We start from the raw sequence: 26,072 nt of genomic DNA on the forward strand, positions 1-26,072 counted from the left end.
TACTAGAACTGACCTGTGATTACATTTTCACGCAATTTGGGTGCATAGATCCTAAGAAATCAGTACCCAGAACAACCACCTCTGGCCGTAATAACGGCCTTGATACGCCTGGGCATTGAGTCAAACAGAGCTTGGATGGCGTGTACAGATGCAGCTGCCCATGCAGCTTCAACGCGATACTGCAGTTCATCAAGAGTAGTGACTGGCGTATTGTGACGAGGCAGTTGCTCGGCCATCATTGACCAGACGTTTTCAACTGGTGGGAGATCTGGAGAATGTATTGGCCAGGGCAGCAGTAGAACATTTTCTGTATCCGGAAAGGCCCGTACAGGACCTGCAACATGCGGTCGTGGATTATCCTGCTGAAATGTGGGGTTTCGCAGGGATCGAATGAAGGTTAGAACGACGGTTCGTAACACATCTGAAATGTAACGGCCACTCCCCGCCGCCACCACCTTTGCCCTCCCCCACCACCCTGAATAGGCACCAAACGACGTAGTTCTTCTTTTGTGGTGGTCGGACGAACATTTGAACCGCTATCTTCCCTAATAGGAATAGGTGTCTTACCAGTGCGACACCTCGTTCAATACGATGTAAAAGTGCACGCCATTTGATAACGAACTTCTCGCTTCTATCTTTCCCCTGTCGCAGTCGGTTTACCGCACGTGTGTATTCATTTTCGTAATACATATAACATTTTGCGCCTACTTCAGGCTGGCCACTGGCTGAATCGGTTTATTAAATGACTGTTATGTCTGTCATCAATTAAGCACTGGTGTGTCAGTTTGATTTCATTGACATAAAGATGACGCGGTTTTATTGCGCCGTTATTCTAATTGTAATGTCCTGGCAAATTAAAATTTTTCGACGGGTTGGGACTCAAACCCGGAACCTTCTTAGCGATTGAATTATCTAGGCACGACTTACGACCCTCCCTCACACCCTCACTCCCGGCAGTATATATCTCCTAATTTCCAAACTTCACAAAAGCTCTCTTCTACAATGAGGTGAAAGTTATGGGAAAGCGACATACGCATATACAGATGGGGGTAGTATCGCGTATATAAGGTATAAAATGGCAGTGCATTGGCGGAGCTGTCATTTGTACTCAAGTGATTCATGTAAAAGGTATCCGACGTGATTATAGCCGCACGACGTGATTTAACCGACTTTGAACGCGGAATGTAGCTGGAGCTAGACGCATGGGACACGCCATTTCGGAAATCGTCACGGAATTCTGTGTTCAGAGATCCACAGCGGAAAGAGTGTGCCGGGAATACCAAATTTCAGGCATTACCTCTCACCACGGACGACGCAGTGGCCGAAGGAGCTCACTTGGCGACCGAAAGCAGCAGCGTTTGCGTAGAGTTTTCAGTGCTAACAGACAAGCAGCACTGCGTGAAATAACCGCAGAAATCATTGTGGAACGTACGACGACCGTATCCGTTAGGACAGTGCGACGAAATTTGGCGTTAATGGGCAATGGCAGCAGATGACCGACGCGAGTGCCTTTGCTAACAGCATGACGTCGAATGCAGCGCCTGTCCTGGGGTCGTGACTATAGTGGTTGGACCCTAGATGACTGGGAAACCGCGGGCCGGTCAGATGAGTCCCGATTTCAGATAAGAGCTGATGGTAGGATTCGAGTATGGAGCAAACACCACGAAGCCACGGACCCAATTTGTCAACAAGACACTGTACAATTTGGTGGAGGCTCCATAATTATATGGACTGTGCTTACATGGAGTGGACACTATCCTATGGTCCAACTGAACCGATCATTATGTTCGGCTATTTGGGGACCATTTGCAGCCATTCATGGACGTCATGTTCCCAAGCAACGATGGTATTTTTATGGATGACAATGCATCATGTCACCGAGCCACAACTATTCGCGACTGGTCCGAAGAACATTCTGGACAATTCAAGCGAATGATTTGGCCACACAGATCGCCTCACATGAATCACATCGAACATCTATGGGACAAAAATCCTGCACCGGCAACACTTTGGCAATTATGTACGGCTACAGAGGCAGCACGCTCTATATTTCTGCACGGGTCATCCAGCGATTTGTTGATCCGTGCCAAGTCGAGTTGCTGCACTACGCTTTGCAAAAGAAGGTCCGAGTTATCCCAGGAGACTTTTGTCATCTACGTATATACCTTGGTGGACTACTACTCCTGGACAAATTGTACTGTGGCTCCCAGGAGGAATGGTCAATATTCAGGGATATGGCAGGAACGACTCCAAGCAAAAAGGTCTAGAAAACTGGGTTCTAAAATGCATAACTTAAGAGCTATGAGGTCTTCATATTCATCTTCGATACTGGGAAACAAATCTCTCCTGCTGCAAGTTCTTTGCTTTCCAATTTTGAGAGGTGGTAGTAACGCCCAAAACATAAATTTCTGGTAAACAAAGTGCATACCTTAAGAGTGATGAGCACTTTTTTGGTAGAAGAGATTTTTCACAGTAGCTTCGACGAAGTAGTGCTCATAGCTCCGAAGGTATTCATTTTAGTGTCCATGTTTACCATATTTTTTTGCTTCGAATAACCGTTCCTGTCATACCCTGGAATATTCATTGACCATTCCTCTTGGGACACCGTGTACTATGGAGAAATGGCTTGACCATAACTTAGGTGAAATGGAAGTAGGAAAGATGCAGTGGCAGAAGTGAATCTGTGAAGACTGGTCTTCAATCGTACCTGGATAGCTCAGTCAGTAAGAGCATGGGCCGCGAAAGTCCAGGTTCCGGGCAAGGGTCTCGGTCCGTAACACTTTCAATCTCCTAGGAAGTTTCTAAACATCACATTGGCGCAGCAGAGCGAACGATTCACTCAATCCTGTAATTACATCACTTGCCGCTCAAGTGCTCATTAGTTAAAGTAATTTGTAAATATTTCCGAAAATTATTCAGTGGATTAAGATATGCTGCTGTGACGACAGAAACAACAGTCGTGAAATACGTTAAGCGAATTACAAGTCAGATGTGGCCCTCACCTTCACCTTGGAAGTTCTCTCTCTGTCCATTTCCTCCCCCTCCCTCCTATCCAGCTCCTCATCCACCCTCTCTCTGACCTAGAGCCTTGTTCATCGTTATTGCAAATAACACCTTGACTGGGGTGTTGGAGTCGCTTACAATGAATGGGAAAATGGTTCGTATACGAGATGTGACAAAGATCTCTGCAGCTGCTGGATCTGTGGGGATAGTAGCTTCAATGACAGTGTTCTTCATAGTTTTTATCTGCGAACGGGAAGGATTAGAGGGTTTCTGACGATTGACAGCCCGTTGTAGAATTTTGATCATGAGCCAGTGAGCCATAAAAACTACTTTCCTATTTTCTGCTAAAACCTACTGCGAGGAAGAAAACAACACAACACTTTGTTGTATATACAATTTTTGTTTAAAATTATATATAAAGAGGAAGAATATGTTTGAGGTAAACCGTTTCCCTAATGGATTGAATGCCCTCCTATCATAGTTAAAATTGACTGAAAAAGTTAACGAAAGTGCACACTTTCACAACACAGCATAGCATTTTTTCTTGCAGTCGATTTCAACAGAAAACCTGTAAATTGTTTGTTTAAAAAAATATATTGCCTACGTCGGTATAAATTTTTATTAGAGCATCGTATAATTATTGAAGTAAATCGGCCACGCCCTTGAGCTTTTCTGCAAACGTTTTCGCTTCAGATACTAAAAATATATACTAAAATATATAGCCTATGCCCTTCCGAAAGTTTATTACAGCTATCGTGCAAAAACGTGAAGTGAATAGGTAAAGTACTTTCGGAGATTTTTGGTAACAACGTTAAAGGACTTCGCCTTTATGCAGGGTGGTCAGAAACAGTCTCAAAAATTTGTATCGGCGTTGCAGGGCAGATTGCGGTCATACATAATTGTTAAGAAACATTCGATACGTTGCGCCGTTTTCGAGTTAATTAACACTGAAGTTAGCTTATTATACAGTTGCGCGCGTGAATTTGAGTGGCCTGGAGACACACTTAGTGTTAGTTTTCCTCATAGCGTAGATGATAGCGATCGAGACTACTCAGCCTTTGGTTCGGGTTAAGTACTCAACGTTTGTATCGCTCTCTTATTCGATTTCAAGAACCGAAAGGAAGGACATGTTTGGGGACGCCGTCTCTGGCAGGCCACTCGAATTTGCGCGTGAAACGGTCTGAATAGCAAATTTTAATGCTAATTAACTCGTACAGGTAGCAACGTATAAATTTTTTACTTAACATTTACTTCTCAACACAACCTACACTGCAACACGCTTACAAGCTTTTCAGACTGTTTATGAGCACTCTGTATGGTAGTAAAGATTACAGCTACGCCAAATAAACCTCCCTGCCGTAGATACTTACAGGAAACATTACTATCTCGGCCTCATACTTAAGGAGAAAAAACGATACCGTGTTAAAATTGGGGCCATAATCCTGATAGTACGCATTTATGGCCTTTTTGATACATACACTGAAGAGCCAAAGAAACTGGAACACCTGCCTAATATCTTGTAGGGTCCCCGCGAGCACGCAGAAGTGCCGCAACACGACGTGGCATGGACTCAACTAATGTCTGAAGTAGTTCTGGAGGCAACTGACACCATGAACCCTGGAGGTCTGTCCATAAATCCGTAACAGTACGAGGAGTGGAGATGTATTCTGAACAGCACGTTGCAAGGCATCTCAGATATGCTCAATAATGTTCATGCCTGGGGAGTTTGGTGGCCAGCGGAAGTGTTTAAGCACAGAAGTATGTTCCTGGAGCCACTTTGTAGCAATTCTGGACGTGTGGGGTGTCACATTGTCCTCCTGGAACTGCCCAAGTCTGTCGGAATGCACAATGGACACGAAGGGACGCAGACGATCAGACAGGATACTTACGTACGTGTCATCTGTCAGTCCTATCTAGACCCATCAGGGTCCCATATCACTCCAACTGCACACGCCCCACAGCATTAGAGAGCCTCCACCAGCTTGAACAGTCCCCTGCTGACATGCAGGCTCCGTGGATTCATGAAGTCGTCTCCATACCCGTGCACGTCCATGTGCTCTATACAATTTGAAACGAGACTCGTCTGACAAGGCAACATGTTTCTAGTCATCAACAGTCCAATGTCGGTGTTGGTGTGCCCAGGCGAGGTTTAAAGCTTTGTGTGGGACTTCGGCTATGAAAGCCCATATCGTTCATGTTTCGTTGAATGGTTCGCACGCTGACACTTGTTGATGGCTCAGCATTAAAATCTGCAGCAATTTGCGGAAGGGTTGCCCTTCTGTCACGTGGAACGATTCTCTTCAGTCGTTGATGGTCCCGTTCTTGCAGGATCTTTTTCCGGCCGCAGCGATGTCTAAGATTTGATGTTTTACCGGATTCCTGATATTCACGGTACACTCGTGAAATGGTCGTACGGGAAAATCCAAATCCCCACTTCATCCTTACCTCGGAGATGCTGTGTCCCATCGCTCGTGCACCGACTATAACACCACGTTCAAACTCACTTAAATCTTGTTAACTTGTCATTGTACCAGCAGCAACCGATCTAACAACTGCGCCACACACTTGTCTTACAGTGGCGTTGCCGACTGCAGCGCCGTATTCTGCCTGTTTACGTATCCCTGTATTTGAATACACATACCTATACGGTACCAGTTTCTTTGGGGCCTCAGTGTAGCTTTTAAAATTCGCGCGCACCGGTTATCTGTCACTTGAAGGTGATAGGACGGGGAATGTGGGCACATCGGCCAAACGTGTTCTGAATTTTGTTCGAGAACATATGTCAGTCTATGCGAAAAATACGTGGGTAATGTGAGTACGGCACGTAACATGTCAACCTCACGAACGTACACGCTCAGTATTATTTAACAATATTGACGCACTTATATTCTGCAGCTATGTATTTGTCACAAAAGCAAAGTGAGTAAACCTAAGCAACTAAAGAATTGAATGATTTGAGGAAATCAGTCAACTAATTGCAGGAATAAATGTTTATTAACAACCCTTGATCACGGTTTCAACAACTGCAAAGTTATCTTCGTGAGAAGTGCTTGAACTTATTGAGGAAATTTTTACATCACAGTTAAAAAGAATTACAGAGGTATAAAGGCTGTACAAAACCACTGGCGATTGATAGTTCACACTTTATCTCGTTGCTATGAGCATACGTTTTAGCGCAGGTATACCACCTACCGATGTTTCCTATTTCGTACGCTTCCCCCACCATGTTCTAATTACGCCTTTGAATACATTTGAAGAAATATATTCTTTCAGGTCTCTTTGTGGTATTAACGCCTTAAAAGTACGCATTTGAGAAAAATGAAAATACTGAGAAGCAATTTATGGAAGTTTCAACGAGTAATTGCTACTTTGTATCGGACAAGCAAGCAAGCACTCCGTCTTCAGGCCACAAGTGGCCAACCGGGACCTTCCGACCGCCGTGTCATACTCATTGAGGATGCAGATAGGAGGGGCGTGTGGTCAGCACACCGCACTCCCGATCGTTATGATGGTTTTCTTTGACCAGAGCCGCTACTATTCGGTCGAGTAGCTCCTCAATTGGCACCACGAGGCTGAGTGCACCCCGAAAAATGGCAACAGCGCATGGCGGCCCGGACGGTCACCCATCCAAGTGCCAGCCACGCCCGACAGTACTTAACTTCGGTGATCTAACGGGAACCGGTGCTTCCACTGCGGCAAGGCCGTTGCCTTGTATGGGACAGCCTAGTTAAAAATTACAGGATATTGCTTTTCATAAATAATAAGACCGCATGTTTCTAATACTGAACAGTTAAATAGTAATTTCACTACAGTGAGTTTTATGTTTTATAATTTGTTAGATTTACATCAATGAGGGCGTGATTAAAAATGACCCATTCTGGAAGTGTTTAAACAAATTCTGCATTCGACCCTGAAAAGGAAAAAGAAAGGAACATCAGGATTAAAGGAAACTGGAAATTTTGGAAATTTGTGGTAAGATCTAATGGGACCAAACTGCTGAGGTCATGGGTCCCTCAGGATTAAAGGACGTCGGCGTCGAAGTGATTAGAGACGGAGCACAAGTTTGGATTGGAGAATGGTGGGAAAGGAAATTGGTTATGGCGTTGCAAAAGAACCACCGCAGTATTTGTCTTAATCTACTCAGGAAAATTACGGAAAACTCAAGTCTGGGAGGCCAGACGGGGGTCGTCCCGAATGCGAGTCCAGCATCTTCCCACTGCGCCGCCTCGTTCGCTGACACTAAGAAGGGGAGGTACAAACTGTTGCTACATCTTATACAAAGCAGCTTTAAGCCTTTGTTACGGCGCGGCCTTAGTTTCTTTGGGTGGAATGAAACTAGCAACCCAGGGATTCGCACAACAGAAAAGCATTGAAGCCTGGAATGTGTCGCTGTTGACTCACTGTATTATTTCGGAGAAAATATGGCAGTGGATCAGCAAGGTCAGGAAGCAAAACAATCAATGCTTTCGGTGCGTATGTCTCAAATTGTAGCTTAGAAACGTGTGGAGTAGCAACGGGCGTCATTCCCGGTGAAGAGCGTCAGAGTACCAATGCCAAAGCAACTTGTGTAGATGTGACTTGCATTGTAACTTACTCGTCGTTATACTGTCACACAGAGTGAAGTGCTGCAGTGGTAAGACACTGGAATTGTATTGAGGACGACGGTGCTTCAATTCCCCGCCTGGCTTTCCAAATTTACGTTTTCTGTGGTTTCCCCAAGTAGCCTAAGGCAAATTCCGGGACAATGCCTTAGAAAAGTATTTATTAAATACAAAAATTAATAAGCAATCTTGATCGCATACACATTTATTAAAAAATGTGTGACCGGTTTCAATCTGTTTTAAACCATCATCAAACTGTACTCATCAATAAGAGTAAGCAGCGCGGGATTAGCCGAGCGGTCTTGGCGCTGCAGTCATGGACTGCGCGGCTGGTCCCGGCGGAGGTTCGAGTCCTCCCTCGGGAATGGGTGTGTGTGTTTGTCCTTTAGGATAATTTAGTGTGTAAGCTTAGGGACTGATGACCTTAGCAGTCAAGTCCCATAAGATTTCACACACATTTCATTTCAATAAGAGTAAGTTAAGAGACTTAGAGGGATGTCTAAACAAGAATTGAAAGTAACAACAACAAATAATTGATAATATACCCAAAGGTGGAAGGCGGAGACGGTGATACGGACCAGAGACCCCAGGGACCGTATGTACGAGACATGGATGTCAACTGCTGGATAGCGTGACGATGCTACAGGTTAAGTAGAGGAGACTCCGTCCCCCGCCTTCCGCCTGACGTCAGTAGTAGCCAGTCAGGTACAATGTGAAGAAAAGCGCGACAAAAGTACTGTACATGCATGACTGTAATACAAAATATGAGAACTCGATAGATAATTCTTAGCATAATGGCAACAGAATTTACTAGTGCACATAGTAGTTTACTAAAAAGTTCTGATTAAGATTATTAACAGCAAACCAATGGCAACAGGTTCTACAAACAATAACTGCCGTCTCCGAGGACTTACTGTCATTACGTGAGTCGTAAGACCAGTAACGGTCGCCGAGGAGACGCCGTCGGTAACCAAGGCGACGGCGGGTGGAGTATCGATACGTTCCATCTGCAGAGACGGAACAGGCGACATCGACCATGGGCGGGCGCACACGGGAAAATATTTCTTCCGCAACTATTGCATCTTTGTAGCATTCCAGTTACTTCTGTTTTTGAGAGCTCGCACACGATGAGCAGCTGTTTCCTGACAGCAGACTCATTTTCACGGGTTTTTGTAGCGGTGTCGACAAGTGCACGTTGTTTAGGTGGATTTTTGTTTTGAAGTTACAGTGGTTTGTGCTCCTATAATGCGACACGGGAAAAAAATCAACGGAAAAGGAAGTATTGGATACACCCGCTTATGTCTGAAAGACCAAATAAAGGGAAATTTACTTTAATATCTAAAGAGCTAAGACGCTACCCAGAGAAATTCTTCAGTTATTTCCGCATGAGTGTAACATCATTCGACGTGTTAGTCACAATTCTGGGACGTGCCATCCATCACCTATCAAAATCCAAATATGCGACAGGTGATTTCACCGGAAGTGAGGCTCGGTGTTACATTATGCTAGGTTGCATAAAATTATACTATTTTTATTTAGAATTACAATGAAATGAACACTCTTAGCTGCTTACAGGCGTTGACAGACGTCAACGGGGACAAACGAAAATGTGCCCCGACCGGGACTCGAACCCGGGATCTCCTGCTTACATGGCAGACGCTCTCTCTATCTTTTTTTTTGTGCTCGGCGCAGAAGTCTTAACACATCCGTTTCAGTTCGTCTTTGATCGGTTAAATCAGTTTTTTTTTTATTACAGAGGGCAGCTAACCCTCCTTTTTTATTATTTTTTTAATCTCATTTTGTTCGTTTTTGTTCGTTGAATCTGATCGGAGCGGATGTCCTAAGACACCCCTTAAAGTTCGTTGTTGATCTATTAACTCAGTTCTTTTTATTACAGAGGGCAGCTAACCCTCTGACCGAACACGCTGAGCTACCGTGCCGGCTAACCCTCTGACATCTCCGAAAGAACAGATAACATCGGTGATCAAGCAGCTCATTAGAATGAAATTACAATGTAATGAACACCCTTCGCTGCTTACAGGCGTTGACATACGTCAACAGGGACAGATGAAAATGTGTGCCCCGACCGGCACTCGAACCCGGGATATATATTTTTATTTAGTTTATTATTATTTATTATTCAAGAACACCAGTGAATAAAAGTAATCGTTTCATTTTGTATAAATATATCCAAAGCAACGGACTGAAAACGGCAGAGAGTGGTGGTGGTGGTGGTGGTGGTGGTGGTGGTGGTGGTGGTGGTGGTTTGTGGGGTGCTCAAGGCATGGATGAGCGCAGGTATAAAGTTTAGACACTATTGTGCGCAGTGACATCGTACATGGTTTCTAGCCCATCTGAAACCACAGAAAACTGAGATAGGTGTGACTGTATACTGCCGCAATCTTGATGAAAAGTAAGGGCGGTGTATGATGTGTTCCCAGTCGTAGGTTGACTCTTAGACATAGACGTACCAGTCAACAGACGCACACGGTTGGTTGATTTGGGAGAGGGGACCAAACAACGAGGTCATTGGTCCCATCGGGCTAGATCGGATGTGGAAGGAAGTCAGCCGTGCCCTTTCAAATGAGCAATCCCGGCATTTGCCCGGAGCGATTTCGGGAAATCACTGAAAACCTAAATCAGCATGCCCAGACGCGGGTTTGAACAGTCGCCCTCACGAATGCGAGTCCACCGTGCTAACCACTGCGCCACCTCGCTCGGTGATACACAGGGGTGGAGAAGGTTGAATACTCAACGTTCCCACTGAAACTGTCATGTGTGTCATTTGGTGGACATGATCTCTGGAAATGTCTTATTACCTGAAGCATTTCAAATGGCTCTGAGCACTATGGGACTTAACATCTGAGGTCATCAGACCCCTAGAACTTAGAACTACTTAAACTTAACTAACCGAAGGACATCACACACATCCATGCCCGAGGCAGGATTCGATCCTGCGACCGTAGCGGTCGCGCGGTTCCAGGCTGAAGCGCCTAGAACCGCTCGGCCACTGAAGCATTTCAGTTTGTGCATTGATCTTTCGGTGTGTCGATAGTGCTGTCTGCATCAACACAAGAGACAATGCAAAACATTTTTCAGGCTCATTCATGTGTGATGAAGTTTCTTTCTTTCTTTCGGAAGTATATAGAGTAGGCTTTCTTCATAACTCTTCTTCTTATTTGGATTGGAGGAGGAATGTGGTGAACAAGCAACAGGTGGCCTTTGAACATTCTGTTCCCTCGTGTTCCTCATCCCTTACGACTCGTTCGGCATTTCCACTTGTTTCACGTACTTGCACGGTTTGTAGAAGAAATAAAAGTTCATCGTAAAATTTGTACTTTCAACACTTTTTGCTGGTTACCCTGACTTCACTGATTTTTGTTCACGCAATTCTCTCGCAAAGCATGACCTTATGTTTTTTTCATTTTCGTTGGACCAGCGCTCCTAGGGAAAAATGCATTAAAACGCTTCAAAATTTTGTAGATTTTATTTTCATGGAATAAAGATAAAACTCTAAAATTCTGTTACTTTATATCGTTTATGCAAATTCATGAAGTATTGTAACTTTTTCAGGTATATAGCAACCGGATCAAATTTTCACCGATCTTTCATACAACTACTTGATTTGTGCAGCACAACCCGCTAAACAGTGAAAGTAACATGTACTGAAATATGGAATATTCTGCAGCCTATGGTTACGCCAGAGTAATGTGAAGATGACTGGTTGTAAATTGCTCAACAATTCTATAAAAACACCCATTTTCCTAACATCATTGGTGCTATACATGGAAAACCTACTCGATCAATCCAATCTCAAAGTATCGAGGCATATTTTGCGCCCATTTGGTAAAATAACGTTTACTCCATTAAAGATAATTTACAACCGTACGCATACAACACCTCGTCATTGGATTGAATATACGTCTGGCATACTGACGAACAAATGACGTATTTTCCACAGACCTCTTCCTGTTAGACTCGATTTGAGTGATACGATAATCAAAACATATGTGATCCACAATTTCGTCCGCAAGAGAGATGGAATCAACTTTACAGACACTGCTTGTGAATAGACACTGAGCCGTCCGTTATGGCCGAGCGGTTCTAGGCGCTTCGGTCCGGAAAAGCGCTGCTGCTACGGTCACAGGTTCGAATCCTGCCTTGGGCATGAATGTGTGTGATGTCCTTTGATTAGTTAGTTTTAAGTAGTTCTAACAAGGGAATGGTCAGACTTGTCATGTCGAAACCTGTGTTGCTTTTTTTACCACTGTGAGTTAACATTGCAAGAAGTCTGTATGCAGAATTTTTGCTGCTGACATGACTTGGAAGTCTGTAAACAATTTTATGAAGTAAGACATTATTGTCGCACGGTTTCCGCGCTTATAACTGCCTCTTGTACAACCCTGACCTCTCTCGCTACGTTATACCAACGCCATCTAGGGACAAGGTGGCGTTAGCTACGCGCCGCTCTCTTGCCACAGCAGTGAGAGAGCTGATTCCCCCAGTGAAAGCGATCGCATGATAAACATTCGTTGACAAATATGGATGATATGTCATCTACAACATTCTTTCCAAATAGCTATGAAACAGACACAAATAAATATACGATTTAGAACACGTTAAAATTTTATTTCTTGTAATTAAAGCAAAAATGCGAAATATTGATACAATGTTCAAAACAGAGGTTTTTTGTGCACCACACCAAGAACATACAAGCAAAGACGATATATGACAGCCCTGTGAATCACAGACGTTGCTAGATGTCCGTAGACAAAACTGGACTGGTGTTAGGAATGAATCAGGCCTAGTATCAGTATATTTCGAGGGGTGCCACGCATATCTAATCAAATTTTGAAACCGTGGGGCGGAAAATTGATAATGTACTACTGACTGCAGCTTGAGAATATTGTCACAATGATAGACAGGAAATTGCAGTGATCTGCACACAATAATTTTCTGTTATTTTTCTGTAAAAAGCCTTCCACTGACGGAAAAATTCTCTGTCTAAAGGTTGAATTACGTTCGTCGTGCCGGGTGGAATCTGAAGTATCTCTACTTCTTTGTCAGGGTGGGCTCGAAATACAGCTTTTAATGAATCAGATCTTTTATGACCTGACCACGAATCTAGAAGGAGAATAGATTTGTTCCCGCAGAACGGAAGAAAAGCATGACGCATGAAAAGTGTAACGTTCTCATTTCCCATTTTTCCAGACTTCGATGCGTCTACCACAAGATTGTTTGCGTAGAACATTGTTCTTTTGACAAGTTGTCCAAAACGTCCAGTTGGTTCTTCAAGACACACATATAGTTTAGGCAGCAATGAACCATCCAGTCTAATTATGGGCTTTATAGTGTATGAATGGGTGAGTGCAGTCGTGGACTGCGCAATCGCCTCAATATGTTTTTCCCATTTGAATGACAGTGTTCTTTTCGCACGCATTTCTTTTTGAAAACCTGACTGATCTGCATTGTACACGTACGATTCACTAACACTAGTGATCTTACTTTTGCATTCGTAAGAAAAGCTTATATCATTTCGATTTGTGTCACTTCATTTTCCGACCTGTTTCTCGATACAAATTTTGTTATTTTTCTTGCCACAGTTTTATGTAATGTTTTGAAGCGATTAATCCAACTTTGAGAAGCTGTAAATTCTTTAGCGCCTATCGCGTTGGCAATCTCTAACGCCCAATCACGCAAAGTTGTATCGCTGACACTAAATGACTGTTGTCTGGCATCCGTAAATAGCTCAAAAAGTCGCGCATTTATCGCCGTCGCAATTTCCAGTCGACTCTTACGTCGTCCAGTGACTTCCTTTTTCCAGCTATACATTCACGTTCAGAACGGACAAAGCGATACAAAGCGATACAGTACTGACACGTAGGCGTTTCTCGCCACTTTCGTTCAACCAATACGTCACCGCTTTTTCTTTGTCTGATAAGGTAATTGTAGCTGCTGGTGTTATTTTCGGAAATAACTGATGATGGTACGTGGCACTATGACTCGAAGAGTCTTCGCGAGTGCAACTTTCGTCGGTGTCTTCGCCGTCTGTAGATTCACAGTCTGCAATATCGAGTGTTTCAGTTGTTTCTAGCCACATGTCTGCGCCATTTACATGGTCGTCTAGAAGTTTAATAACCATGTCGCACAACACATAGTCTTCACGCGTGTTTTCTGTTGATTGCTTCATTTGGCGTCTGTGGTATATCTCCATGGCAAGCAGCAAAACATTTACAGGGTTCGCCATCACCTGTGAGGGGAGATTGAATGTTCACCGTAAAGTGGCTTGCGGAGTATAGATGAACATGTACAGAACATCTTTCACATCTCTAACCAGTTTCAGGACGGTATGTTTCGAAATACGTACCAGAAATTAAAAGGACGTGCATGCCACAGAAACGAATATTCGTTTCTCCTTTCCACCAAAACCGTGCAGCGATATTCCTCTTTCGTGAACGCCGCGATAAGACGGCCGCACTTCCCGAGCATGCGCACAACGCTCGCGACTCTCCATTTCCAGGGGTGGCCAGCCGTCACTGCAAGCGCCAAGCGGGAAAAACAGCCAAGTTCGTGATTTTTTTTAGGTGACTTCCAGTTCATGTCAGCAGCTACAATTTTGTATACGGACCTTTTGCACAGTTAAATAAAAGTGCTAAAAAAAGCAATACATGTTTCGGCATGACAAGTCTGACCATTCCCTTGTAAGTCTAGGGGACTGATGACCTCAGACGTTAAGTCCCATAGTGCTTAGAGCCATTTGAAACATTTGAATGGACATTGAACCCCAGGCTAGAATTGTGTCTGCTGTCAATACACACAATTATTTTTCAACCTATTTTACGTCCCCTGGAAGGTGTGTTTCGTGGCAGTACAATGGACTCCGATTTCGCGACTCAGCAATATTATAATACTAACTTGTTCTACCAATATTACATCTACATCTACATGGGTACTCTGCAGATCACATTTAAGTGCCTGGTAGAGGGTTCATCGAACCACCTTCACAATCCTCTATTATTCCAATCTCGTACAGCACGCGGAACTAAAACCTATATCTTTCCGTACGAGGTCTGATTTCCATTATTTTATCGTGGTGATCGTTTCTCCCAATGTAGATCAGTGTCAACAAAATATTTTCGCATTCGGAGGAGAAAGTTGGTGAATGGAATTTCATGAGAAGATTCCCTCGCAACTAAAAACGCCTTTCTTTTAATGATGTCCAGCCCAAATCCTGTATCATTTCAGTGACACTCTCTTCCATATTTCGCGATAATACAAAACGTGCTGCCCTTCCTTCAACTTTTACGGTGTACTCCGCCAATCCCATCTGGTAAGAATCCCACACCGTGCGAAAGTGATCCAAAAAAGGACGGACAAGCGTCCTGCCTATAAAACGCAGTCTTTGTTTAGCCTTCCCCACAACATTTTCTGTGTGTTGCTTCCAATTTAAGTTGTTCGTAATTGTAATTCCTAAGTATTTAGTTGAATTTACGGCCTTTAGATTTGACTGATTTATCGTGTAACCAAAGTTTAACGGATTCCTTTTAGCACGCATGCGAATGACCTCACACTGCCAATTTTCGCACCATTCATGTATCTTTTCTAAATCGTTTTGCAATTTGTTTTGGTATTGTGATGACATTTTTAAGAGTCTAAAAAGGACAGCGTCACCTGCAAACAACCTAAGACGGCTGCTCAGATTGTCTCCCAAATCGTTCATATACATAAGGAACAGCAAAGGGCCTATAACACTACCTTGGGGAACGCCAAAAATCATTTCTGTTTTACTCTGACTTTCCGTCAATTACTACGCACTGTGACCTCTCTGATAGGAAATCATAAATCCAGTCACATAACTGAGACGAACTTTCATAAGCACGCAATTTCACTACAAGCCGCTTGTGTGGTACAGTGTCAAAAGCCTTCGGGAAATCCAGAAATACGGAATCAATCTGAAATCCCTTGTCAATAGCACTCAACACTTCATGCGAATAAAGAGCTAGTTGGGTTTCACAAGAACTATGTTTTCTAAATCCATGCTGATTGTGTGTCAATAGACCATTTTCTTCGAGGTAATTCATAATGTTCGAACGTAATATATATTCTAAAATCCTCCTGCATATCGACGTTAACGATATGGGCCTGTAATTTAGTGGATTACTCCTACTACCCTTCTTGAATATTGGTGTGACCTGTGCAACTTTCCCGTCTTTTGGTACGGATCTTTCGTCGAGCGAACGGTTGTATATGATTGTTAAGTATAGAGCTAATGCATCAGCATACTCCGAAAGGAACCTAATTGGTATACAGTCTGGACCAGAAGACTTGCTTTCATTAAGTGACTTAAGTTGCTTCACTACTCCGAGGATATTTACTTCCACGTTACTCATGTTGGCAGCTGTTCTTGATTCGAATTCTGGAATATTTACTTCGTCTTCTTTTGTGAAAGCATTTCGAAAAGCTGTGTTTAGTAACTCAGCTTTGGCAGCACTGTCTCCGATAGTATCTAAATTTCTATCGCGCAGAGAAGACATTGGTTGTTTCTTGTCGCTAACATACTTCACATACGACCAGAATCTCTTTGGATTTTATGCCAGGTTTCGAGACAGTTTCGTTGTGGAAACTATTATAAGCATCACGCGCTAAATTTCGCGCTAAATTTCGAGCTCCTGTAAAAGATCACCAATCTTGGGGATTTCGCGTCTGTTTAAATTTGGCATGTTTGTTTCGTTGTTTCTGCAACAGTGTTCTGACCCATTTTGTGTACCAAGGAGGATCAGCTCCGTCGATTGTTAATTTATGTGGTATAAATCTTTCAATTGCTGCCGATACTACACTCCTGGAAATGGAAAAAAGAACACATTGACACCGGTGTGTCAGACCCACCATACTTGCTCCGGACACTGCGAGAGGGCTGTACAAGCAATGATCACACGCACGGCACAGCGGACACACCAGGAACCGCGGTGTTGGCCGTCGAATGGCGCTAGCTGCGCAGCATTTGTACACCGCCGCCGTCAGTGTCAGCCAGTTTGCCGTGGCATACGGAGCTCCATCGCAGTCTTTAACACTGGTAGCATGCCGCGACAGCGTGGACGTGAACCGTATGTGCAGTTGACGGACTTTGAGCGAGGGCGTATAGTGGGCATGCGGGAGGCCGGGTGGACGTACCGCCGAATTGCTCAACACGTGGGGCGTGAGGTCTCCACAGTACATCGATGTTGTCGCCAGTGGTCGGCGGAAGGTGCACGTGCCCGTCGACCTGGGACCGGACCGCAGCGACGCACGGATGCACGCCAAGACCGTAGGATCCTACGCAGTGCCGTAGGGGACCGCACCGCCACTTCCCAGCAAATTAGGGACACTGTTGATCCTGGGGTATCGGCGAGGACCATTCGCAACCGTCTCCATGAAGCTGGGCTACGGTCCCGCACACCGTTAGGCCGTCTTCCGCTCACGCCCCAACATCGTGCAGCCCGCCTCCAGTGGTGTCGCGACAGGCGTGAATGGAGGGACGAATGGAGACGTGTCGTCTTCAGCGATGAGAGTCGCTTCTGCCTTGGTGCCAATGATGGTCGTATGCGTGTTTGGCGCCGTGCAGGTGAGCACCACAATCAGGACTGCATACGACCGAGGCACACAGGGCCAACACCCGGCATCATGGTGTGGGGAGCGATCTCCTACACTGGCCGTACACCACTGGTGATCGTCGAGGGGACACTGAATAGTGCACGGTACATCCAAACCCATCGTTCTACCATTCCTAGACCGGCAAGGGAACTTGCTGTTCCAACAGGACAATGCACGTCCGCATGTATCCCGTGCCACCCAACGTGCTCTAGAAGGTGTAAGTCAACTACCCTGGGCAGCAAGATCTCCGGATCTGTCCCCCATTGAGCATGTTTGGGACTGGATGAAGCGTCGTCTCACGCGGTCTGCACGTCCAGCACGAACGCTGGTCCAACTGAGGCGCCAGGTGGAAATGGCATGGCAAGCCGTTCCACAGGACTACATCCAGCATCTCTACGATCGTCTCCATGGGAGAATAGCAGCCTGCATTGCTGCGAAAGGTGGATATACACTGTACTAGTGCCGACATTGTGCATGCTCTGTTGCCTGTGTCTATGTGCCTGTGGTTCTGTCAGTGTGATCATGTGATGTATCTGACCCCAGGAATGTGTCAATAAAGTTTCCCCTTCCTGGGACAATGAATTCACGGTGTTCTCATTTCAATTTCCAGGAGTGTATTTCTTTGAATTCAAGCCACATCTGGTCTACACTTACATTATTAATGTGGAAGGAGTGGAGATTGTGTCTCAGGAAGAGGTCAAGAGGATTTTTATCTGCTTCTTTGAATAGGTATAATTATCGTTTATTTTTGGAGGATTTGGGGGTTTACAATATTAAATCTCGCTACTACAACCCTGTCTTCACTAATCCCTGTATCGGTTTTGATGCTCATTATTAACTCAGGATTATTTGTTGCTAAGAGATAAAGTGTGTTTTCACAACCGTTTACTTTTCGCGTGGACTTATGAAATAACTGCTCGAAATAATTTTCAGAGAATGCGTTTAGCACAATTTCGGATGATTTTTTATGCGTACCTCTGGAATTAAACATGTATTTTCGCCAACATATTGAGTGTAAATTAAAGTCACCACCAACTATAATCGTATGAATCGGGTACGTGTTTGAAATCAAACTAAAGTTTTCTTTGAATCTTTCAACAACTGTATCATTTGAATTGGGAGGTCGGTAAAAGGATCCTATTATTTTATTCCGGTTGCCAACAATGACCTCTGCGCATACAAACTCACAGGAAGTGTCTACTTCAATGTCGCGACAAGTTAAACTATTTCTAACACCAACTAACACGCTACCGCCAACCGTGTTTAACCTATCCTTTCTTAACAGCATTAGGTTTTTCGCAAAAATTTCAGCTGAGCTTGTCTTCGACTTTAGCCAGCTTTCAGTGCCTATAAAACAAGTCCGTAAAGTTAAAATCTACTTTTTTTTAGATAGTTGCCCAAGATCGTACTGAAGACATTTAAACACATTTCTCCCCACCGTTTACTCTTCAAATTTGCGTCAAAATAGTCTTTTAAAGTATTATTGAACAACGTTGATCTGTATTCTGCTTCATTTATGACCAATCCACTTTCGATTTTCTCGTCCCTAACAACAGCCGCTTGCAAGCTTCAAAGTTTTCAACTGCAAAGAACGTCGTCCGTGTTCAAACGTGCTCATATAAACTATGGGTGGGGAGAAAGGACCAAGATAGTTTCGTCGCCTTCCTGTCGGCGTCCAGAACAACTAGAATGTTGCGTCGCTCCGTGTGCTCATCTATATATACGATTGTACAGACTTTCTGGGAAAGACGAAATAGTTGCGCGACAAAAAGTCTCCCGCGTGCGCCCGTCTTAAGCGCCATATTTCGCTGAGACCGAAAGGAAGATATGGAGAGCCCATGGTGTACCAGTTGGACATCGCCGTCTCTATGTCCGCAGCTCGTGGTCTAGTGGCTAGCGTTGCTGCCTCTGGATCACGGGGTCCTGGGTTAGTTTCCCTGCCGGGTTGGGGATTTTCTCTGAACGGAGACTGGGTCTTTGTGTTGTCCTCACCATTTCATCATCACCATTCGTGACAGTGGCTAGATTGGATTGTGTACAAATTGGACTACTTAAAAATTGGGACTTTGGATGGGCGTTGTTGACCGCACAGTCGAGCGCCCCACAAACCAAACATCATCCTCGTCGTCGTCTGTAAAAGACGTCGGGAATACGCAATGAATCGCCAGAAAATGCTGAAATGTCCGTGCGAGCCACGACGTGACTGCATTGACACGAAGCATCATATGACAATGTTGATCCCTACACTATCCAAAAAACAAAATCAGCAGCTCAACACTTTGAAACAACCCAAACGGGATAAGAACTAGCATAAAACTTTTGACATGTATAAATGCAGTGAAGACACAAGCGGAAGATGGGGGGCGGAGCCTACTCTTCTTAAGCTGTAGCTTCCTCAAGCTATCTAGCGGTTGTCGTCGATGCCTTGTACATACGGTCTCTGCTCCGCATCCAGTATCAGCCTGCCACTGTTGGGTACATATCAATTATTTGTTGTTGTTGCGTTTACACTAAAGTTTTTATAATTAAATGGACATCCTAGCTAGCAGCTTTGCTAGACTGAAATGATAATTAAATGGACACCCTGGCTGCAAACAGGCGTTGCTATACTTCATTGGGGACATGTTGAACATGTGTGCTCCGACCGGGACTCGAACCCGCGATCTCCTGCTTACATGGCAGACGCTCTATCCATCTGAGCCACCGAGGGCACAGAGGATGGTGCGCCTGCAGGGACTTATCCCTTGCACGCTCCCCGTGAGACCCACATTCCCAACATGTCCACACCACTACTTTCGTAGTGCGCCTAATAGATGTTTGCCCATCATACTCATTACTCGTGGCAAATTAATCTACCAAGTCCCGTACGAGTTCGGGCATAGCGTGTGCGTTCGCACAAGAAGGTCAAGCCATATTTTTAACTATATATGACGGTAGTATCTGTTCCCGAAAGAACAGTTACCGCTGATGACCATGCAGCTTTGCTAGACTGAAATAATTAAATGGACACCCTGGCTGCAAACAGGCGTTGATATACTTCATTGGGGACATGTTGAACATGTGTGCTCCACCAGGACTCGAACCCGGGATCTCCTGCTTACATAGCAGACGCTCTATCCATCTGAGCCACCGAGGGCAGCCTGTTTGCAGCTAGGATGTCCATTTAATTATCATTTCGGTCTAGCAAAGCTGCATGGTCATAAGCGGTAACTGTTCTTTCGGGAACAGATACTATCGTCATATACAGCTAAAGTTTTTAGTTGAGATTCTTATTTACACATTCCACTAAGTCTCTAAGTTTACTTTTACTGCGGAGTGTGGTGTAATGATGGTCTAAAAGAGATTAAAACCGGTCACCGTTTTTAAACACCTAAAACTTGTACTGCAGATAATGCGAAAATGAAAATTGCCACTGTTGTGCGGTTTTCACAGACTGGATCAGTAGTCAGGAGCTCGTATTGTTAGCCAATCAACAGATTGTAACAATCATGAAAGGCCGACATGCTCATGGGGTATGGAGGGTGTAGGAAGAATGCAGTTCGTTCTTATATGGTGAATGCGGCAAGGTATTCTAATAGCCGTCAACCATCTCGGCAGTTACTTATTAAGCTCTTCAACCAGTTACGTGAAAGCGGTAGCGTAACACCCAGACAACATAACAGAAGGTAACAGGAGGAAACGCATAACAGAAGAGTGGGAAATTAATGCTCTTGCTGGCGTTGCAGTTGATCCGCATGTTAGCTCTCGCGCAATCGCACGAGCAAGTGTCATGTGTCAAGCAAGTGTCCTACGTATTCTCCATCGATATAGTTCCCTTCCCTATCACATCTATCTGCATCAAAAGCTGAATGGAAACGATTATGAGAATCGTGTTAACGTCTGTACACGGGCATCAAGACAGGATACTCCAGATGTATCATGTATCTTGTTTGGTGATGAAGCCACATCTACCAATCATGGCCAGGTAAACTGCCGAGTCATGCCATATTAGTCTTTTGACAATCTCCGTAGTCTACAGGCCCCTTTTTCATCGACGGAACACTGAACGCGCACAAATGTCGCAGCCTCGTGACAGACCGTCTTCCACGGATGCTAGAAGACGTTCCTCTGCAGTCTAGGAGGAACCAGTAGTACCAACACAATGGCTGTCCAGCCCAATATGCACGGAGTACTACAGCATGTCTTCACGAATTGTTTCCAAATCATTGGATTGGACGCAGCGGACCTGTACCTTGGCCGGCCCGTTCCCCCGTTATGACGCCTATAGACTTTCTTCTGTGGGGAAAGATGCTGTCTACAGAAACATACCAACTATACCAGATGATGCGTAACGACGTGTTACTGCAGCCTAGTAGGAAAACTCCGCTAAAATGCTAGTAACGTGTGCTGCAGTCGTTGCATACCAGACTGGAAGCGTGTACTGACGCTGCCGGTGGTCATTTTAAATACAACCTGTCATGCTCAGTTGTCTCGTTACTGATCGGAATCCTCACAACTAGTGTATGCACTTATGTTGTTGTCTACTATGTACTATATCAGATACTGTACAAGTATCGGTGTGGGGAGCTTTTCAAATTACGATATCCCGTAAACGACTCGGACTCGGACTAGTGTGGTGTCACCGCCAGACACCACACTTGCTAGGTGGTAGTTTTAAATCGGCCGCGGTCCGCTAGTATACGACGGACCCGCGTGTCGCCACTGTCAGTGATCGCAGACCGAGCGCCACCACACGGCAGGTCTTGAGAGACGTACTAGCACTCGCCCCAATTGTACGGACGACTTTGCTAGCGACTACACTGACGAAACCTTTCTCTCATTTGCCGAGAGATAGTAGAATAGCCTTCAGCTAAGTCCATGGCTACGACCTAGCAAGGCGCCATTAACCATTTCTAGAGAGAGTCTCACTTGTATCATCAAGAACGCTGTATACAAATGATGGATTAAAGTTAAGTATTCCAGCAGCTACGTACTTTTCTTTATAGCATTCATTACGTATCCTGTTTCAGACCTAACGCCAGCCTGCGTGAGTTGACGCGTGCATTTCGGCCTCCTCTAAATTAGTGTGCATTGTGTTGGCTAATCTGCCGACACAACAACTAGAATCCTAAAACAAACAGCACTGACATTATAATTAACCCTGATTTTACTTTGTTAATGTCAATAGGCATTGTTCCATTTAAAAGACGTATGTTTACACAAAAAAATCCTTTCTAAGTATTACAATCTGTTTATTTGCTAATAATACGAGCCCCTGACTACCAGTTCATTCGGTGAAAACCACACATCAATAGCACTTTCCATTACCGGAATATTTGCGGTGAAAGTTTTAGGTGATTCACCCTGCGTGTTGCTTTTCCAGTTATGATGACAAAAATAATGAGGGCCTTAGAAAAGGACTCGGCCGGTTTCTTGCCCCACCCTTCCGTAATCCGAGATTATGCTCCGTCTCTAATGACCTCGCCTTCTACGGGATTTTAAGCACTAATCTTCCTTCCTGATATTTTAACAACAGCGCGTTTACACAAATACATCACTTTCTCAAAATTTGAACGATACGAATTAAATGTGGAAACACTAAATTTAAGCCGGGCACGACTCAAGCCTGCATAGTGTTACAAATGAACACAATTGTTCTACCTCAATATGTTCACGTTAATGGAATGGTGCACATATTTTGCGGCGCAGCGGAGAGGTATCGTAGGTGTAGGAGGGCAGGAAGTACGAAATAACGAAACAAAGTAAGGAGAGAGGGAATAAAGATTGGGGTATAAGGTCCGGTCGACATACAGGCCATTAAAAACCGAGCGTGAACTTGAATGGGACAAAGTAGAACATTAAACCAGTAGTGAACGTTTCGAACACGCTATTCTGGCATTCGCATTAACTGACTTTAGGAACATCATCGAAAACCGACTTATTAATGTGAGCGATCAGAAACGAATATGAAACTCTCTCGAATGCCACCTGTAGTGAGAAACTGTACACTTAGCGTCGTATGAAGGCGCGATGGATGTGTTATTAGTGTTTAACTTTTCGAGTTTACTCGATTCACGCACATTGGTAGCAGTCTCTGTGCGATGCTGCCACGCCATCCGTCGAGGGAGCATCTATATCTGACGATCAGACAGGTTAGGATACGCCCGGAGACAATATGCGGCCTTGCACCATTTAAGCAGACAACTCGTGCCAGCAGCGTCCGGCTTACTTAGCCTGATGGTTGCTTTTGAGAGTCACGGTAATTCATAACAGCTGCGATGGTGCATGCGTCCAACGCTCCAAGGTCACACTGAGACACTAGTTTCGCAACAGCATCGTCTAACGCTTTAATAGCCACCACTGCAGTCTAGCTTCAGCTGAAGTCATCCAAAAACGTAGACGATCAATCCGCAGGTCACCTGCTCTTGCGGCACATTTGCAACTGACGGAGACTGGCTCAGACTGGTACTTTTCGGATTTTGATCCGCTTCGAAAGCTCTTTCTTCGATCACCAAACACGACCCATGTAGATCTGTAGGTCTTACTTTCCATTTTTCGAGGTAACTGAAATGATAGGTCAAGACAAAAGATTGCCACCGGCCCTGGCGTATCGCACGTTCTGAAAAAAATGAACTCTAAGAAAAAAAAAGAAAGGACGCACCGTGAAGGAACTGTCCAAATTGGGCAGAAATCGATAGATGTGATGTACATTTACAGAAAAATAAATGACTACAGTTTCATAGAAATTGGATAAGTTACTTACGGGAAAGAGCTTAATGAACTGAGCAAGTCAGCAACGCGCTGGTTGACCTCTTACACGTACGCAAACATTTATTCGGCTTGGCATTGTTCATAGAGATGTTGGATGTTCTTCTGAGGGATATCTTGGCAAATTCTGTCTAATTGGTGCATTAGATTGTAAAAATCCCGAGCTGGTTGGAGGGACCTGCCTGTAATGCTGCAGACGTTCTCAATTGGGGGGAGGTTCAGTGATATTGCTGGAAAAGGTACGGTTTGGTAGGCGCGGAGAAGGCAGTAGGAATCTCGCCGTGTGCGGGCGGTCGTCATCTTGCTGAAATGTAAGCCCAGGGTTGCTTGCCATGAAGGGCAACAAAACGAGGCGTAGAATATCTTCAACGTACTGCTGTGCTGTAATGGTGCCGCAGATGGCAACCAAACAGGTCCTGCTATGAAATGAAATGGCACCGCAAGCCATCACTCCTGCTTGTCCGACCGTATGGCAGGCAGCAGTCAGGTTGGTATCCCATTGCTGTCTGGGGCGTCTCCATGCATGTCTCCGCTGGTCACGGGGCTCAGTTTGAAGCGGGACTCATCACTCAAGACAATTCTACTCTACTCAACGAGGTTGCAGGCCGAAGGCGTGTCTGGAGACGCCCCGGCCCCGGATACCGTTGGGATACCAACCCGACTGTCGCCCACCATACTGCCCGACAACCAGGAGTAATGATCTGGGGTGCCATTTCTTTTCATAGCAGCACCGCTTTGGTTGTCGTCCGCTGCACCCTTACAACACAGCAGTACGGCGACGATATTCTACGCCCTGTTCTGTTGCTCTTCATTGCAAGCCATCCAGGTCTTGCATTTCAGCAAGATAACGCCCACCCACTCACGCACAGTAATTCTACTGCCTGTCTTCGTGCTTGCTTGTGAAGCTCTTCCTCTTGAATCATTCGTCCAAATTTTTCTGAAATTGTAATCATTTGTTCATCTGTAAATGTACATCATATCCACCGATTTTCGGCTCATTCAGATAATTCCTTCATGGTGCGTCTTTTTTTTTTTTTTTTTTTGCCGGCCGCGGTGGTCTCGCGGTTCTAGGCGCGCAGTCCGGAACCGTGCGACTGCTACGGTCGCAGGTTCGAATCCTGCCTCGGGCATGGATGTGTGTGATGTCCTTAGGTTAGTTAGGTTTAAGTAGTTCTAAGTTCTAGGGGACTGATGACCACAGCTGTTACGTCCCATAGTGCTCCGAGCCATTTGAACCATTTGTTTTTTTGTCTTAGAATATAAAAAATATTAATACACACGTGGTTCTGAACTTCAGAGTGTCTGAGGTAACTTGTTTTGTTTTAAACGCAGCCGGAACTGTTAGCTAGCTAACAAGCAGTGCTACGTGTTGCTGCCAGTGAAGTGTCAGCCCAAGAAATCGTCCGTTATTTTGGCGCCCAACTAGAGATGCTTTTTTGCCACGGCAGTTTTTCCTTGTCTTATGATATAGATTTTCCTCGTTTTTTATGGTTCTCTCTGGAAACTAAGAAGTCGAGAGAGAATATTATATGAGAATGAATACTGAGTAGTCAAATAAGTACGAGGGTAATCCCAAAAGTAAGGTCTCCTATTTTTTTATAAGTAAATAGACCTGTTTATTTCTACAATGGTTTACATCAGTTTACAGCCTGATGGCTCTGAGCACTATGGGACTCCACTGCTGAGGTCATCAGTCCCCTAGAATTTAGAACTACTTAAACCTAACTAACCTAAGGACATAACACACACCCATGCCCGAGGCAGGATTCGAACCTGCGACAGTAGCGGTCTCGCGGTTCCAGACTGTAGCGCCTAGAACCGCACGGCCACTCAGGCTGGCTTACAGCTTGAACATTTAGCTATTTTTCGACATAATCACCATTTCTGTCGATGCATTTTTGTAGACGCTGGACAGTTTTTGTGTGCCCATGTCATAACAGCTCGCCATCATGCTGTTCATAAAGTTATGAACCTCTTCTTTCATCTCGTCGTCGAAGCTGAATCGCTGAGACCACAATTAATGCTGACAGGTACTGTGAGACTCTGAAAAAAATTCAAACGGGCAATTCAGAACTGGAGAAGAGGAATGTT

At 44.7% G+C, this 26,072-nt stretch overlaps 1 protein-coding gene and 1 pseudogene across 1 annotated transcript in view; both read right to left on the reverse strand.

The window, feature by feature from the left end:
• The window catches only part of LOC126185200 (kelch-like ECH-associated protein 1B), a 461,339-nt gene that overhangs the window by 223,235 nt on the left and 212,032 nt on the right, over window positions 1–26,072 (reverse strand). The window lies entirely within an intron of this gene.
• Window positions 6,595–6,712, reverse strand: LOC126185461 (5S ribosomal RNA; annotated as a pseudogene).

Source organism: Schistocerca cancellata, chromosome 4 (genome assembly GCF_023864275.1).
Source record: "Schistocerca cancellata isolate TAMUIC-IGC-003103 chromosome 4, iqSchCanc2.1, whole genome shotgun sequence".
Lineage (NCBI taxonomy): Eukaryota > Metazoa > Arthropoda > Insecta > Orthoptera > Acrididae > Schistocerca > Schistocerca cancellata.